At 45.3% G+C, this 17500-nt stretch overlaps 1 protein-coding gene across 4 annotated transcripts in view; it reads left to right on the forward strand.

Annotated features, from left to right (window-relative positions):
- Nucleotides 1-17500, forward strand: part of LOC137654785 (uncharacterized) — a 262756-nt gene that overhangs the window by 18725 nt on the left and 226531 nt on the right. The gene's annotated exons all lie outside the window — the stretch shown is intronic.

Genomic DNA, 17500 nt, shown 5'->3' on the forward strand with positions numbered 1-17500 from the left:
CATCTCTTCTATGATAGGGCTACGGCGTTTTGAAATTATGGTGATCCCCTTAGAAGGTTTCACTGCTTTAATAGCTTCCTTCTGTTTAAGGATTGTCGAGATCGTCGACATATTACGGCCATACTGTTTAGCAATTTCACTCACGCGGACGCCACGCTCATGTTTTTCAATAATTTCCTGCTTAACTTCTAAAGAAAGCATTTCCTTCTTCCTTTTCTCACCACTACCACTACCACTGGCAAAACTAAGCCTTTTAGGACCCATACTTTACGTAAATTACCGTTAAAGGATGCACGTAAAAAATCATGATTAAATAGTTAATAGCAGAACGCACAGAGCACAACCGCAAGAAGCCGACGAGAACAGAGGACTGACCCAAGCCGCGCTAATTGAGGGTCCCTCCGAGGTCGAAGTGCTGCCTTCTATCGGCGGAAATAAAAAACACTTCAGGCGCTATGAGCACCGACTACGCGTACGAATATTGTTTACTTCGGGTGACGAAAAAAACATTCGGGTGTAGAGTAGGAACGTGTTCGAATTGTATTTCGCGTGTAGAAAAATTTGGATACAACCGGTACGACGAAAATTGCTTACTTCGTGTGTCGAAATAAAATTCGGGTGTAGAGTAAAAAATTTGCTCAAATTTGACTTCGGATGTTGGAAAATTCGGATGTAGATACGTTCGGATGTAGAGGTTCCACTGTATATATATATATATATATATATATATATATATATATATATATATATATATATATATACATTTGAATTATACGCATTTGTGTACACGGTGACTAGTGTCTTCTATTAGGAAGCCAAAATGTATTTCAATGCATTGGAAATTTTGAGTTCAAAAGTATTAAAAATTTTAAGTTGTAGTTTTACTGATACTGTAGGGTTGGTGCAATTTTTATTATTATCGAGCAGAGAGTTTAATTGTGCATGAATGGTTTATGATATGATAATCTAAGATGAATCATGGATTCTGTGGGTCCATTTTGTACAACTAGAGGCAAATGTAATTATCAGTCTCAAAACTGTGGGAACGTACCATCGGGCTCCATGTATCTGCTCATGTCCATTTCTTTGCTAATGATCAGAGGTGTGTTTATTTAGAACATAAAATTATCTGGAATGAGTCGTGAAATGCATGAAATTTGATCATTCGTGTTGAGTAAATTTTTACTTGTTCTGGCACAGTATGCAAACCTTATGCTCTTTACGTAGGAGTATTATTTCGGTGATAGCTTAAATCAACCGTTAAGGCTTTTGCGAGGTGTAACAACCTTCCACTAGTTAGCCGGGGTAAACCTACCACCCCGCTCAAACCTGCTCTAGTAAACAACTGTAACTTTTTATTTCGGCTCGTTAGAGGTAAGACATAGTATTGCTCATCCGTCAAAACCTTTTACCCAGCTTACAATTGAAACCAACTGGCCTGAAGTTTTAGAAAAAAAAATCCTTTGTTCCGTAACTGAAATACAAACCACGCTTTTTAAGTGGGTAATTACTTTCGGCGTAGCTGTAAGGACAAGCCATTAGAATTTTAACAAGGGGTTACTACCCCACCGCTAGTTAGCGGGGATTAGGGAGGGTAGTTTCCTACCCTCCCCCCTCACACAACTGTGTGGTAAGTTCACTTTGCTATCGGCTCGGGTGCTAGACAGACGTGTCCGCTGTCACCCTTGCCTACACGACAGCCATTTAATCTATGCATTTTGCTTTTTCTTTTCTAGAGTGTTGTGAAGTTGGCCTCTACAATGCGGAAGTGCCCTGGGTTACCTGAACGCCCTTGTGGGACCTTCATGTCGTCAATAGACACTGATCCGCACACCTTATGCCCTTATTGTAGGGGTCAACGGTGTGATAGTGGTAATGTATGTATTGAATGTAGGGAGTGGTCTACCTCCCAGTGGGAGAGGTTTTCCCGGCGCCGGAAGAAGAAGTCCAAAAGGGATATTTCTCCTTCAAAGGTTTCTTTGAAGAAGGAAAATCCTAAGGGCTCTTCTTCCGTGGCCCAAACCTCCTCCGAAGCTCCCACTCAGTCGGCTTCTCATGAGAGGCCGTCAAGTGGTAGCGTAGGCCGTACTGTTGTTGACCGATCTCGGGGTTTGGGAGAGGGAGTTGCCTCCCATAGCGAGGCAGCTCCTCCTCCTCCCCCGGGGGAGGATTTAATTATTTCTCCTTCTTTTAATGTAAATAATGATGATCTTTTGCAGCTTTGGGCTTCCTTGGGGCTTCAGGCCTCGCCCTCCAAGGAAGCCCTGTTTGACATGATCAGGTTGGGAGCAGCTGTCAAACAGTCACCGGCGGTAGCAGAGGTTGACCCTCTGTCTATTGTTGAGGCTGTTGTGGCAGAGGTTTCCAATGAGAGTGTTCAAACCCCTGCTCCTGTTGTAGCTGAAGGGTTAGCTCCCCCCTCCGAACATCCTTCGAGGGAGGAACTAAGTCCAATGGTCTCTCCTGCAGGTGATTCTCTCCCCCCCCCCCCCCCCCCCGGGGGAGTTCACTGACAGAGACTCCTCTTCTGAGGACTGCCGATGGTTTGCCTGCTGCTCCCAGAGGACGTATAAGACGTAAGGCTCGCCTTCCTCTTCGTCGCCGAGGTCTTCCTTCTCCTCACAAGGGTGTTAGGAGGCGCCTCTTCGGATCTTCATCCTCGCAGTCCCCCGCAGAGGAACCTCGTCCTACAGCGACTGTTCCTGCTACTTCTTTGGACCTGGACCTCTCCGCAGATCGTTCGCGATCTCCTCCTCCTGCCAGATCTGCTGCCCTGCCGTCTCCCTTCCTGGCTGCAGATGCGCTGTGGGCGCCCACCCATCCCGTTTTCCAACGGGCACCGGTCCCTTCGGGGCAAAAGGGGCTTTCACACATTGTGTGTAAGTCCCTTAAGCGCCAGGTTTCCCCTGTGCGCCAACGTTCTCCTGTTCGCCAGCGCGCTACTGTGCGCAAGAGCCCTCCAGTTGCAGACTCGTCTCGCCAGCGCTCACCTGCACACACACGATCTCCTGTATGCCGACGATCTCCTGTACGTCGACGATCTCCTGCTCGCCCGGCAGTTCCAGAGACTACGCGCCCACGATCTCCTGCTCGCCAGTGCGCCACTGCGCGCCCTCAGCCTGATGCACACCATGCACGCCTTCGGTCTCCTGCTCGTCAGCGCTCTCCTGTTAGTCAGCGATCTCCTGTGCGCCAGCGCCCTCCTGCTCGCCAGCGCTCTCCTGCTCGTCAGTGCTTGCCTGCACGCCATCGCTCGCCTGCTCCCCCTCGATCTTTGGATCAGGGCTCCAGAGGGAAGACTTCTTCCTCCCCTGCTCGCCGGTGCTCTCCACCACACCACCGAATACCGACGCGCCACCGGATCTCGCCAGCTCGCCATCCCTCGCCTACGCGCCATCGCCCACAGTCTCCATCGCGCGCCCACGCGCAGAACTACAGTTCTAGATGAGCGCCCTCCTGCGCGCCCACGCGCCAGGGATATTTCCGCTGCGCTCGCACGCCCAACGGCTTCGCCCTTACGGGCCCTTCAGCATCCTGTGGCTGCACACCATCTGAGGTCCCCGGAATGCGCACCAACGCGCCCTTTCACCTTCGCGCCCACGCGCCCTGACGCCCACTCGCCCTGTCGCCTAAGCGCCCACGAGCTCCTTCTCCTGCACGCCATCGTTTGCCCACGCGCCAACGCGCGCCCTTTCCCACGCGCCAACGCGCACCCTCACCTATGCGCCATCGCTCGCCTGCGCGCCCACGCGCGCCCTCGCCATCGCCCACGCGCAAACGCGAGCAAGCAATGCCCAGCGCGATTCACAGCGCGTTCCTACACGAGATCCTGCAGTACAACGCGCAGTCAGGTCATCCTCATCGTGTTCCCCCCCGTAAGTGCAGGACAACGCGCTCAACGGAGGGAGGGAAATCTCCGGACAGGTCCACAGCTTCTTCCTTTCAGGCAGACCCTGTTGTAGTTTCCACTCCTAGGGATCTTACGATCCCTTTCCCTCCAGAGGGTGTCTCTGACAGCGCTGCTGTCAGTCGGCAGCCCTGGTTTGGGCCCGTGATCAGAGCGGTTGCGCAGGCTTTCAAGCCCGCTTTCTCTGAACTAGGCCTCAAATCAGCAGCAATCTCGGCCCCCCTGAAGAGGAAGAGAGGAGTGGACGACGTGGTAACTTCTCCAAGGGCGAAACTGGCTCCTCGGAAGTCTTTGAGGAAGGCTCCCTCCCCTCCCCAGACTTTCTCTCCATCACCTGTGGACGAGGATTTTCCGTCCTCAGGGGATACACGTGAGGTGAGGCGTTCTCCCATCGCACCAATGGGAGAAACTCAACCTCGCGCTGAGAAGTCTCCTCGGGTGGAGGTGGAGAAGAGCCCCCACTATCTTTGTTGGAATCCTGCATCCCTCCCAGGAGGGAGTCGAAGGATTCCAAGACGATTCCGAAATCTTCTTCGAGGATCAGACCAGAGCCAGCTAAGCCCGCAGAGAATATCCACGAGTCCCCCCAAGAAGAGCCTTTGGGGACTGGAGACCTTGCTGCTAGTCCATCAGGAGGAGAGCTGCAAGAGTCTGAGCATGCCTTCTGGCAAGTTCTGACTCTGATGAGGAACCTTAACGGATTCTCGGATCCAGAGATTCCTCCTCGAGAGGGCAAGGACACGGTTCTGGACCGAGTCTTTGGTACCCAGAAGCCTCCTAAAGCCAGCGCAGCTTTGCCTTGGTCCCAGGGGGTCAAGAGTGCCAGAGATAAGGTCGAGAGCCAGCTCTCCAAGCTTGCTTCCTCCAGTCCTCCAGCCGTTCCAGTGCCGGAAACAAACTCCTCCCACATCCTCGTGTCCACCAGAGGAGGTATTTCGAGATCATGGAGGAGTCCTGTTTAGCTCTTCCCCTCCACCACTCAGTGTAAGAGCTCTCCAGGGGAGTCCCTCTCGAGAGAGACTCCAACCTGCCAGTGTCGTTCTCGGCCTTGGAGATCCTCTGCCAGGAGAAGGTAGCGAAGTGTGCCATGCAGGCAACTTCGTGGCTGGATATCTGGCTAGGGTCTCTTGGCATCCTGATACGATCCGAAGACTTGTCTAAGGAGAGTACCAGGAAGGCCTTGGAGACCTTCTTTCTTTCAGGCACTCGTACCATCGAGTTTCTGGCCTACCAAGTCTCGAACTTGTGGGCTAATACTATCCTGAAATGCCGAGATGCGGTGTCTGAAAGATTTAACTCGAAGGTCCTCAACACCGAGGTCAGTAAGCTCAGACATTCCTCCCTTTTGGGGAGTAGTATGTTTGAGCCGAAAGATGTAGAGCAAGTGGCTGAGAGGTGGAGGAAGTCCAACCAGGACTCCCTCCTCCAGAGGGCTTTAACATCAAACCCCTATAAGCCTCCAGCGCCTCAACAACCTCGCACTGCAAAGACGATGAAGCCGGCAGTAGCAGCAAAGGCAACGGTGTCCAAACAGCCCTTTCCCGTCAAAGACAGGAAAGGCAAGAAGTCCTTCAGGGGAGGCAAAAATCCTAGGGGGAGTGGCCGAGGCCGCAATACGCTAGGATTGGCAATCCCCCTGCACGTCCACCAGTGGGGGTATGCCTTCAAAGTTGCACGGACAGGTGGCAGCAACTCGGGGCCGATTCCTGGACGGTCTCCGTGATCAGCCAAAGATATCGCATCCCGTTCATAACATCTTTACCTCCCCTGACAGCGAATCCAGTGTCGTTGAGCTCTCTTGCCATGGGATCGGCAAGAGGGCAAGCCCTTCGGGCAGAAGTCGAGACCATGTTGAAGAAGGGCGCTCTCCAAGAGGTCGTCGACGGGTCCCCAGGCTTCTACAGTCGACTCTTTATTGTAAAGAAGGCGTCTGGAAGCTGGAGACCAGTCATCGACCTCTCAGCTCTGAACAGGTTTGTCAAGCAGACCCCGTTCTGCATGGAGACGGCAGACACGGTCAGACTCGCAGTGAGACCGCGAGACTTCATGTGCTCACTGGGTCTGAAGGACGCGTACTTCCAGATCCCAATCCATCCGTCTTCAAGGAAGTACTTAAGATTCAGCCTAGACAACAAGATCTACCAGTTCAAGGTGCTGTGTTTCGGTCTCTCCACAGCACCTCAGGTTTTCACCAGAGTGTTCACCCTGATATCTTCGTGGGCACACAGGATCGGCATCCATCTCCTCCGTTATCTGGACGACTGGCTGATCCTAGCAGACTTGGAGTCAACCCTTCTTCGACACCGAGACAAACTTCTGGGGATTTGCCAAGATCTAGGGATCATGGTAAATCTCGAGAAGTCTTCTCTGCTTCCTTCCCAAAGACTGGTATATCTAGGCATTATATTGGACACCAATTTCTACAAAGCCTTCCCATCAGACGACAGGATAGCAAGGCTGAGGAAGGTCGCAAGTCCTTTCCTCAGACAAGATGAACTCCCAGCCCAATCGTGGTTACGTCTCCTCGGCCATCTTTCATCCTTGGCCCGTCTAGTTCCCAACGGTCATCTCAGAATGAGATCTCTGCAATGGCGACTCAAGTCCTGGTGGAGTCAAGGACACGATTCCCCGGACGTCTTGATCCCTATGGGTCTCGCGGAACGGGCGGACCTTCAGTGGTGGGTGGCAGACGAGAACCTACAAAAGGGAGTGGATCTTTTCGTCCTCCCCCGGATTTGATGCTGTTTTCGGACGCCTCAAAGAAAGGGTGGGGAGCCCACGTTCTGAACCACAGGACCTTAGGCCTGTGGGCAGAATCAGAAAAGTGCCTCCATATAAATCTGCTAGAAATGAAGGCCGTTTTTCTGGCCCTTCAACAGTTCCAACAGCACCTGGCGGGTCACTCTGTGGTGGTGATGAGCGACAACACCACAGTAGTGGCTTACATCAACAAGCAGGGAGGTACCTTTTCAGAACAGCTATCCCATCTTGCAGTAGAGATACTGAGATGGACCGAAGTCCACTCGATTCCACTATTGGCTCGCTTCATTCCGGGCAAAAGGAATGTGCTCGCCGACAGTCTGAGCAGAGCGTCTCAGATAGTGAGTACTGAGTGGTCTTTGGATCGTCAAGTAGCCAACAAAGTCCTGACTTTGTGAGGTTCCCCGACTGTGGATCTGTTCGCGACAGCGTTGAACTTCAAACTGCCGCTGTACTGCTCCCCAGTCCCGGATCCCAAGGCTCTCTGGCAAGATGCTTTCCAACAACGGTGGGACAACATTGACGTATACGCCTTTCATCCGTTCTGTCTGATGAGGAGGATACTCAACAAGACCAGACTATCGGTCAACTTCTCGATGACTCTCATAGCTCCGCTGTGGCATCACGCGGAATGGTTCCTGGACCATCTGCAACTCCTTACGGAGCCTCCGAGAGAACTCCTTCTGCGACACAAGCTACTCAGACAACCACACGCCAACATCTTTCACAAAGCCGTAGCTCCGCTTCGGCTTCACGCCTGGAGACTATCCAGCATCTCCTTGCAGAGAGAGGATTTTCGCAACAAGTTGCGGAAAGGATGTCTGATTTTCGCAACAAGTTGCGGAAAGGATGTCTGGACCCTGCGAAAATCATCCGCAGGGGTCTACCAGGCAAAGTGGAGAGTTTTCTGTGGTTGGTATCGTTGAAGGGGTATCTCTCCACACGATGCCATTATTCCAACAATAGCAGAGTTTGTGTACTTGCGAGAAGAAATGCGCCTTTCAGTCTCGGGAGTGAAAGGCTATCGCTCAGCCTTAAGTCTAGCCTTCAGGCTCAAAGGAGTGGACATTTCTTCTTCGCTGGAGCTTTCCCTACTCATATGTAGTTATGAACTTACCTGCCCTCAGTCGGAAGTGAGACTTCCTCCATGGAACGTGGTTCGAGTTCTCAGGTCTCTTAAGAGACCTCCCTACGAACCATTACACCAGGCTTCAGATCGCCACCTGACTTGGAAGACGGTGTTCCTACTAGTTTTGGCATCAGCCAAACGAGTTAGTGAACTTCATGGTCTCTTGTATGACATCGCCCATTCAAGGGGATGGGGGGAGGTAACCTTCAACTTCGTCCCTGAGTTTATTGCTAAGACTCAGAATCCGGGAGTGCTGGACCCTCGGTTCGACTTCTTCCGGATTTCGAGTCTTCGTTCCGTACCAGATGACCCAGACCATCTCCTACTGTGCCCAGTAAGGAGTCTGAGGCTATATCTGAAAAGAACAGCTGCAGTTTGTCCCCAAGTTCAGGCATTGTTTGTTAGCACTGGGAGATCGAAGAGGAGGGTTACCAAGAACACCATCTCAGCATGGATTCGAAAGGCAATCCATCTGTCCCTGAATCCTGACCCTCCTCCATCACGTCGCCCTGGAGCTCATGATGTCAGGGGAGTAGCTACGTCCCTGGCCTTCAAGAAGAACTTCTCAGTGACGCAGGTCCTACAAGCAGGGGTATGGAAGCATCAAACGACCTTCACAGCCCACTACCTGCAAGACGTGACCCACAGGAGGCTCGATACGTTCTCTTATGGGCCCTCTGGTGGCTGCACAACAGCTGGTTTAAACCTCAGGCTCCTTAATGGACAAGTAGCAGAGGGTTGAGGGCATTGTTACCCAGTTTTAGTCTGCATGAAAGAAAAGGTATGTCTGGCCCTTATTCTTTTCTTCATCCTCCCCTCTCTTGGGGAAAGCAGCATCCTGGGTTCTCTGCACAGCTGACCTCAAACCACTGCAGGTAAACCATGTTCCCTTGTGTTCCTAGTATTAAGTTAATACTGTCGCGTCCCCATACCCTGACGAGGTGGTATTGGGAGAGTCCTAGCCTAGAGTTTCCATCAAAAGAACTTCAGGTCAACTTCCTAGGACGAGTCACACACATTCCTTCACACACAGCTTATGTAGGCCACAGCCCTTGCAGAGTAAGGTGCGAGCGAGGTGCAGGGACGCCTTATTGTTGAGTGCTAACACACTCAGATAATGAGTCCCCGGGCAAAGCCAAAAGCCAGTATGGCTGGGACTTATTACACCCTTCCTAAGGGTTGAGTCACCCACTTTAAATAGCGTGGTTTGTATTTCAGTTACGGAACAAATGACAAATTCGGAGATAATTTATATTTTTCCTAACTATACAAACCTTAGCTATTTAATCAAACTTGCCCGCCAGCCCTGTCCCCCATGAAGTCCTACCTCTAAGCAAAGTGAACTTACCACACAGGTGTGTGAGGGGGAAGGGTAGCAAACTACCCGCCCTACTAGCGGTGGGGTAGTAAACCCTCGTTAAAATTCTAATGGCTCGTCCTTTCAGCTACGCCAAAGTAATTACCCACTTTAAATAGCGAAGGTTTGTATAGTTAGGAAAAATACAAATTATCTCCGAATTTGTCATTTTTTTCTATTCAGAGGGTGTCTTGGACTTCTCTTAGGTGTGGACTTTGTTGCTTCCCTTAGTGAAGCAATGACTGTCACCACCGGGGAAAAATGTCTTACATTACCGCTTGCGGCAACCCTTCCCTTCCTTGAAACTTTCGGGTCTCCCCTTCTAAGGAATGGTTTCCGAGGGTGTTACAGTTTACTGCAGCACTCCTTGCTTCTGCTCACCTTTGTTTCTGCAGCTCCGGCATTGGAACGACGAGCAGTAGCAGACTGGTTCCCTTCGGAGTTTCCAGTTTGGGGTTTTCCTTTGCGGTGAACCCAAAAACTTGCTTCATTCGACCTTCATCTTGAACAAACCTTTTTGATGGGAAGAAGAGAGCGCTGCCAGGAGGTCCACCTCCAGGTTTTTGACAACTTTCCCTTCCGAGTGAGAGTCATCCTCCACTAAGTGTTGGGCAACTTTCCCTTCCGAAGGAGAGTTACCCTCCGCCAGCCACTGTCCAGCAAATGAATTCGCAACATTGGCAACAGTATTGCGCACCCATCCACTGAGTTCTAGCAAGGTGGGTGTGCCAGCTCTTCAACCTGGTGAAGGTCTGCGAACAACCCAGGTTACTCGCCATAGTATCCATTGCGAGTTTGTGAGACCATATACACCAGCGTGTAGAGCTTCAGCTTACTGTTGCCTCAAGTGCTCAGTACTTCAGTAGCGTGCAGAACTTGCCTCAGGTGTGCGCTACCGAACTCCAGTTTACTGTTGCCTCAAGTGTGCGCTACATTGGTAGTGCACACTTACATTACTTGTACCCATCGTCACAGGTAAGAGTTGACTCTCTCCTCGCCAGCGTTTGCTGACGTTGGCTGGCGCTCCTCAGCGTTCACTAACGCCCGGCCGCGTTTGCTAATACCCTGCAGTGTTGGCTAACGCTTCCCAGCATTCACTATACTCGCCAGCACCCGCTGACGCTTGCCAGTGTTCGCTGATTATCCTGGACAAACCTGCTTAGTGTTTGTGTCCTTTGCATTCTGGGCTAACAAACCCTTACATGCGAGACTATGCTTATTCATGTGAAACTCCCTTCCCTGAGGAGGTTTGCATAACTACTGTCATTCCTAACCCGTATAAAAAGCTGAAATGAATTCTTTCGGTTGTGCATGCACGCTCGCTAAGACAAAACCTCAGGGTTATTGCTGCAAATATAGTTCACTGCCGATTGCTTGCATGTCCAGCATGCCATCATTGTCACCCCATGGCACAAGAAGTCTCTGTAGGCGCCAAGTTTTGTGAAACATAATCCTTCGGGATTACTTTCTCAGGCTTGTTTCCCCACAGAATGGAGAGTTCTTCAAAGCACTCGCACAATGTGCTAGTGAGACACACCCTTGCAAGGTTATTTTTTTTGCAAGTATTAAGTCCCAAAGGGATAGTGTTGGCTTCTGCTCCCATTTACGAATGATAGCAAGTAAGTATTCACTTACGGGGATGCTTGTCCCTCCCATAAGAAGGGCAGGCAAATATTTAATACCGACCTAGGTTTGATCGCTGAGCTAGCTGCATGTTCTTTTCATGAGTGCACACATGCTCATGAACATGTTAACAATGCTACTGCTAGTCGATGACCAATTTCCTTGAGCAATAATGTTGTGATTCGTTGCATACTGTATACAGTCAGACCTCATACTTTGCAATGGTTAAGTAACAAAGGCACGAAAAGCAAAAAATCGCGAGTGCTTGATGCCCTAGTTTGGGATAACTCCTAACCTAACAAGTCACTGCCCTTGCCTACGAGTGGGTGGCCGATCGGATGATTAACACAGTAAATACTGCCTAATATTGTTTTTATTTGGTTTCTATCATAGTTTATAATTGAATGTACAGTGTACAGTACATGTGCACACATGTACACTACAAACTGGACACGGTAAGGCTACAGTAAAGTATGAAACTATAATTTTACCGAGTACCTAGTCATCATACACTTATAACAAAACACTGTTGTTCCTATCTAGTAACACTGTTGGCTACAGTATACTGTACTGTACTATAAAACTTGCTGATATTGTAGTGTACAGTATATTTCTGTAATATATTTACAGTGATGTCACTACAGCTCAGCTGGTCTGTTAATGTTCGCTCTTTTCGTTCCGATAACTCGACTTCATTTGACAACCCACCGCATTCGTAACTTACAAGTACAGTATGTACATTTAATAAAGTAGTAAATAAATACAATGCTATAAGTAGTTAATAAATTTTTTTATTTTAGTGTAATACTGTAGTCTTTACTGTTCTGTACAGTATAAATATTTGAAAATTTAAGATTAACTAGTGTAAGTGTCTATATTTCATACAACGACCACTAACCACTTTCATTCGAAGTTCTACGCGGGAATGTTGATGATGTTCGAAATTCCTGAGGAGTCTCTCTTGCACAGTATAGGTACTGACGTACAGTACTGTAATCCGACATCTATAGTAACCCAGTACTGTATATGTAGAGTATGTTCATGGATTATGTACAGTAGCTGTGGAAAAAAATATAATCATTAGTAATCATGTACAGGTGCAGAAGATAAACAGAAGATGCAAAATTACAGTACAGTACAGTATGTATGGACTTGTGGCTTACCCCACATTCTGTACTGTACTTCTGTAAACATAAAACAAAACATAACTACAGCTGTACAAACAATTTTTACAGTACTGTAGTGTAATACTGTTCTGTACAATATATATACAGTAATGTACAATTTAAGATTACTATAACTAAGAGTACAGTACATATTTTATACAATGACCATTCACAATTTTTGTACGAAGTTCTGGGCAGCAACATTGAAGCATTGCGCAATTCTTGATGCGTCATCTCTTGCCCTGTTCTGTAGAGAATCCGACATCTATGGTAACCCAGTACTCTGTACAGTATGTACAATGGATTATTCACGGTAGCCGTGGAAAAAATATAATCATTAGTAATCGTGTACAGGAGCAGTATATTTATAAAAAGAAAATACAAAAGTACAGTACAGTAGGTATAGACTTGTTCCATACCACACCCACTGTATCGTACTTTTGTAAACAAAGGAAAAAAAATACGGTAGAGGATGTACAAAGTGATCACGTACATACTTTACTAAACTTAAAAATATATTTTTCAAATCATTTATCGAACAAATGTTACATACAGTGCTGTATATTTACATTCACGCACAGTCAAAATGCAAAGATTTGAATAATAAACCAAATACCGTACAGTACAGTAACTGAAGGTACCAAAAAGTAATTAAAACTCGGCAACAATACAGTATCTACATAATACAAACACGTGTATCAACGTTAGGGCAAATTTAAGCTAATATTAAACAAGATTTTAACTAATTAACTACGTTAAGTAGAAGTTACTACAGAACACAAAAATTTTGAATTTAAGATTTCCCTAAACTTACCAGTTTCATCTATGTTCCACACTTGTTCTAGGGCATACCCCTCCTCTGCGATGAGCTTCAGAGGTTCATCCGGGAAACTTGCCGCTTCGTCATGATCTGCAAAAGCTGACTCCCCAGATATCTTCACGTTTTTTGGCCCAGAACACTGCTTAAACCTATACAATCAGCCTTTGCTGGCTTGGGAAGGTGTCTGTGGGGTTGCATGCAGCATCTTGGCTGGTGGACAGCTGGGGATCATTCTACGTGAAATGGTGGTGGAGAGACTGGGTCTTCTCCTGGATGATGGCGATGCCCTTCCAATGCTAGTCCTCGATCCATAAGAAAATGGGAGTCTCCATCTTGAGCATGCCCTTTTCCCTCACCTTTGATGCAATCTTGGCTCTGTGAGGGGCATTAGCAGCAACTGCAGCAAGAATACTAGCTACGTTCTTTTCTATATACCTTATGGTATTCACGTTCAGACTAAAAAGTCTCCCAACGGCAGTGTATTTCATCCCTTTTTACACTTATCAAGAACTTTCACATTTTTTTTCCAGGGTCATGACTTTCTGCTGCCATTTAGCAGTCCCTTCAGAAGTAGCAGGATTACTCTTCGGGGCCATGATCTTGAAGCAAAGGCGTAGCAAAAGCAAGTCAAAGATGGGCAAAATACGTGGGTTAAGAGGATGTAGTGAGACTTAGCGTACACAAGGCAGCCCAGAGGAAGAGTGAGGGGTGAGTCAGCCTAGGGAGCTGGGACGAGCTTGGTGTGGAGAAGGGAGTGGTGCATGCCCAGTTCAAAGGAGTGTAGGCTATTTGAAATCATTGTGCCGCGAGTGTTTTTATTACGAGTGTGATTTTTTATTTAATAGGTATTGTGGTTCTCTGTGTTGCATGTAAGTAAATTTGTGAAGGGAGAACTCACGAAGCAGGAGGACTTTCTGTACATTATTCCCACAAGCAGGCTCAGGCTCATTTTTGAAACACTTACCCAGAGGCAAAGAGGTTACATTTGCACAACTGCATGTAGGCAAGCGATCTTTTACTGCCGACAAGAACTATGTACCATCATACAATTGGAACCCTGTTCTAATACTGTAAATCATTAGATTCGATGGTTGTTTTCCTTACGGAAAGTCAGGTTATGTGCCTCCCATAACCAGACATAAGTAGTCTACCCTTAAGTAGACTTCTCCTTCATTCCAGGCAGTTCTTTCCTAACATTTGGATTGGCTGTCATAATATTTAAAATATTTAGACTCCCAAATCTCCACATAAGCAAATATGTTCCTAGGGAGGGAACATTCGGAACTTATGCCAGTGTTGCTGATCAGAAATGAAGAAATATAAACGTATTTGTCGTTTCTAAGGGGTCTTGGTCATAGGAAGGAGGAGGTCTCGATTGCGAACTTTGAGAAATGTTTTCCAATCGAATTCTAGGCGCAATTTATGAATTCGGAATGGAGTAGAGATTATTTTCAGTTTAGGACGGATTAATCGAACATTCATGTGTGCATTTATTATATACTTCTAAAGAAAATTTGTCGACTAATCTTCTTTGTTTAAGGTCACTCATTGATGTGTGACACATTTTCATTTGTGTACCAAATATCTGGTCTTCTAAACTTACCTGGTCGCATATTCTTTTCAAATGTTAAGTGGCATTTGCTGTGCATGATATGATTGATCGGGCAATTGTCTCAAAATTATTATTTTTTTTTTTATGCAGAAAACCTCTATGCAGCCATTCTTAATGAAATTACAGAACGTTCCAATCTTAAAATATGCTAATCTTACTGCAATGTTACAATCGAACTTTGAAAATAATTTCTTCTAATCTATTCTACATTTTTTGTAACTTCAGAAATATAGAGAATGTTTATTATTATTATTATTATTATTATTATTATTATTATTATTATTATTATTATTGTTGTTGTTGTTGTTGTTATTATTATTTTTATTATTATTGTTACTATTGCTGTTGTTCCTACCACATGTAAAGAGAAATTTTATGATGAAAAGTGGATAGCACTGCCGAAAGGTCATTGTGTATCGCAAACCAAATAGCCAATTACAAATAAGGTAATGAATTGGAAGAGACATTAGTTATCAAGCTCCTCTATATGGGTCGATAACTAATCTGTGGGTTTTGTGCATGTATGCGGCAGTGCCAATTTTGGATTAGCGTTTATAACAATGTTTATTTATAATCAACGCAAAGATTCGCATGTTCGGGTTTTCCTCATAAAAGATAGGTTCCTACAATTCTTCCTCTTCTTCTTCTTCTTCTTCTTCTTCTTCTTCTTCTTCTTCTTCTTTCTCCTAAATCCATGATTTTACGAAGGGTATGCATTCACCCCTTTCGTCTGTTTCTTAATTACCTTCGCCAGAAGGTTATATTTTGATTGACGTGCATTTTTTGTTGTTGTTGTTGTGATACACACAATTCAAAAACTGTTTGATCAAATTGATGAAATTTGGTGGGATAATTGCCCATGATATCCATGGACAATTTGATCAGGTTTTTGGAGTGATTGGGTCATAGGTCAAGGTAACGAAAAGGTAAAAAAAAAAAAAAAAAAAAAAAAAAAAAAAAAACATTTTGCTGTATTCTTGTCAATTTTGATCGATTCTGCATGAAACTATAGTCAATTCTTTTTAGTGAGGCAGATTTACACCAACTCGCAGGGGTGCCCTTTTAGCTCGGAAAAGTTTCCTGATCGCTGATTGGTTGGATAAGATGATTCTGACCAATCAAATGGCAGGAAACTTTTCCGAGCTAAAAGGGCGCCGCTGTGAGTCAGTGCAAATGCGCCTCATTAAAAAAAAAATAGTTTAGTACCAAAATGTGCATAAATCAGTTGCCTATATTGTGATATACAATATGATATAGGCGAAGGTATGCGCTCTACTGAGTACTCGCTCTAGTTTTAAGTGTTATTCTCATCTTTAATATTATCGTCGCTGTCATTATTACGGGCTGTCAACGCAAGAGCCCGTGTCTTGCATAAGGGCAAGGCAATCTACACACACACACACACACACACACACACTGTCATAAGTTTAAGTAATACCGCGACCCTTTTTTCTGACTGATACGATCAAACAGATAAAAGAATTACAATATTTTACTTTTACCACATTGGAAGGACTTGATAACTATAATATCCTATTGAGAAATCATATGACTTTGGAGAGAAATATTTAAATTGAAAATAATTTTTTTAGGCTCTGTGGACACCTGCTGACATTTTTAGCCATTCATAATTTCTATTAATCCGTAGGGCTCTAGTTGTTTTATCCTCGAGAATAAGTTTCTTCATTTGATTTTATCGTAGTAAACATGAAGGAAAGTAAGTGATGTATTTATCATACAGTATTAAAGAAGTTTTTGAGAGTTGTGGAACGCTCGAGGCAAAGATACTCATAAAGAGTTGTGGAATCTCTTGATAGTAGTGAGTGACTATGAATTGCCAAAGTAGTGAAAACCATTGAGATTGTAGAAGCTCTTGAGAGCAGTGAAAATTTTTTGGGATCTTAGTTAGAAGGAGCAACCAAATTGGAAAATGTTGCAATATTATTATTATTATTATTATTATTATTATTATTATTACTAGCCAAGCTACAACCCTTGTTGGAAAAGCAGGATGCTATAAGCCCAAGGGCTCCAATAGGGAAAAATAGCCCTGTGAGAATAGGAAACAGGGAAATAAATAAATGATGAAAACAAATTAACAATAAATCATTCTAAAAACAGTAAAAACGTAAAAATAGATATGTCATATATAAACTAATAACAATGTCAAAAACAGATATGTCATATATAAACTATAAAAAGACTCATGTCAGCCTGGTTAACATAAAAACATTTGCTCCAATTTTGAACGTTTGAAGTTCTACTGATTCAACTACCCGATTAGGAAGATCATTCCACAACTTGGTAACAGCTGGAATAAAACTTCTAGAATACTGTGTAGTATTGAGCTTCATGATGGAGAAGGCCTGGCTTTTAGAATTAACTGCCTGCCTAGTATTACGAACAGGATAGAATTGTCTTGGGAGATCTGAATGTAAAAGATGGTCAGAGTTATGAAAAATTTGTTAGTCTTGTGTGAGGAGCGTTTGGCCACAGTAAGCACCAAAAAAAGCAACAATATAAATGGGTGATATATTTGTTGTTACTCAAAGTTATTACCTCCGCCAACGAAGTTGGAAGGAGGTTATGTTTTACCCCCTGTTTGTGTGAGTGTGTGTGTGTGAACAGCTTCCTGGCCACAATTTTAATCGTAGATTAATGAAACTTGAAGGGATTAACTGTTATATAAAAAGCTGGAAATTATTAAAATTTGGTAGGTCAAAGGTCAAGGTTAGGGTCAAGCAAAATGTCCAATTCACGTAATCGGTCATAAGTTTGGACATCGTTGTCACAGTGACTACAAACTCGGTTCATATTTGATTGTATGAAAATCCACGACAATTAATACAAGTTAAGGTCAAAGGTGCAGGTCGAGCAAAAGATCGAGAAATAAGCGGCCGTGGCTGAGGTCTGCGCTTTAGTTAGTGTCCATCTAGTTGTATATTTAATTGTGAATTTTTCATGATGAAAATTAATTTAAAAGTAACCTGATAGTGTTTTGAAATGCATGAGTAGATTAGTATAAATGTAGACAAGCAAATGTTTCCATGCATATCTTTATTAATTTGTTTAAATGTTCAATCATTCGATGGCTTCATCAATTTTAATGGTAACATTTGACATGCC

Source organism: Palaemon carinicauda, chromosome 15 (genome assembly GCF_036898095.1).
Source record: "Palaemon carinicauda isolate YSFRI2023 chromosome 15, ASM3689809v2, whole genome shotgun sequence".
NCBI classification, from domain to species: domain Eukaryota; kingdom Metazoa; phylum Arthropoda; class Malacostraca; order Decapoda; family Palaemonidae; genus Palaemon; species Palaemon carinicauda.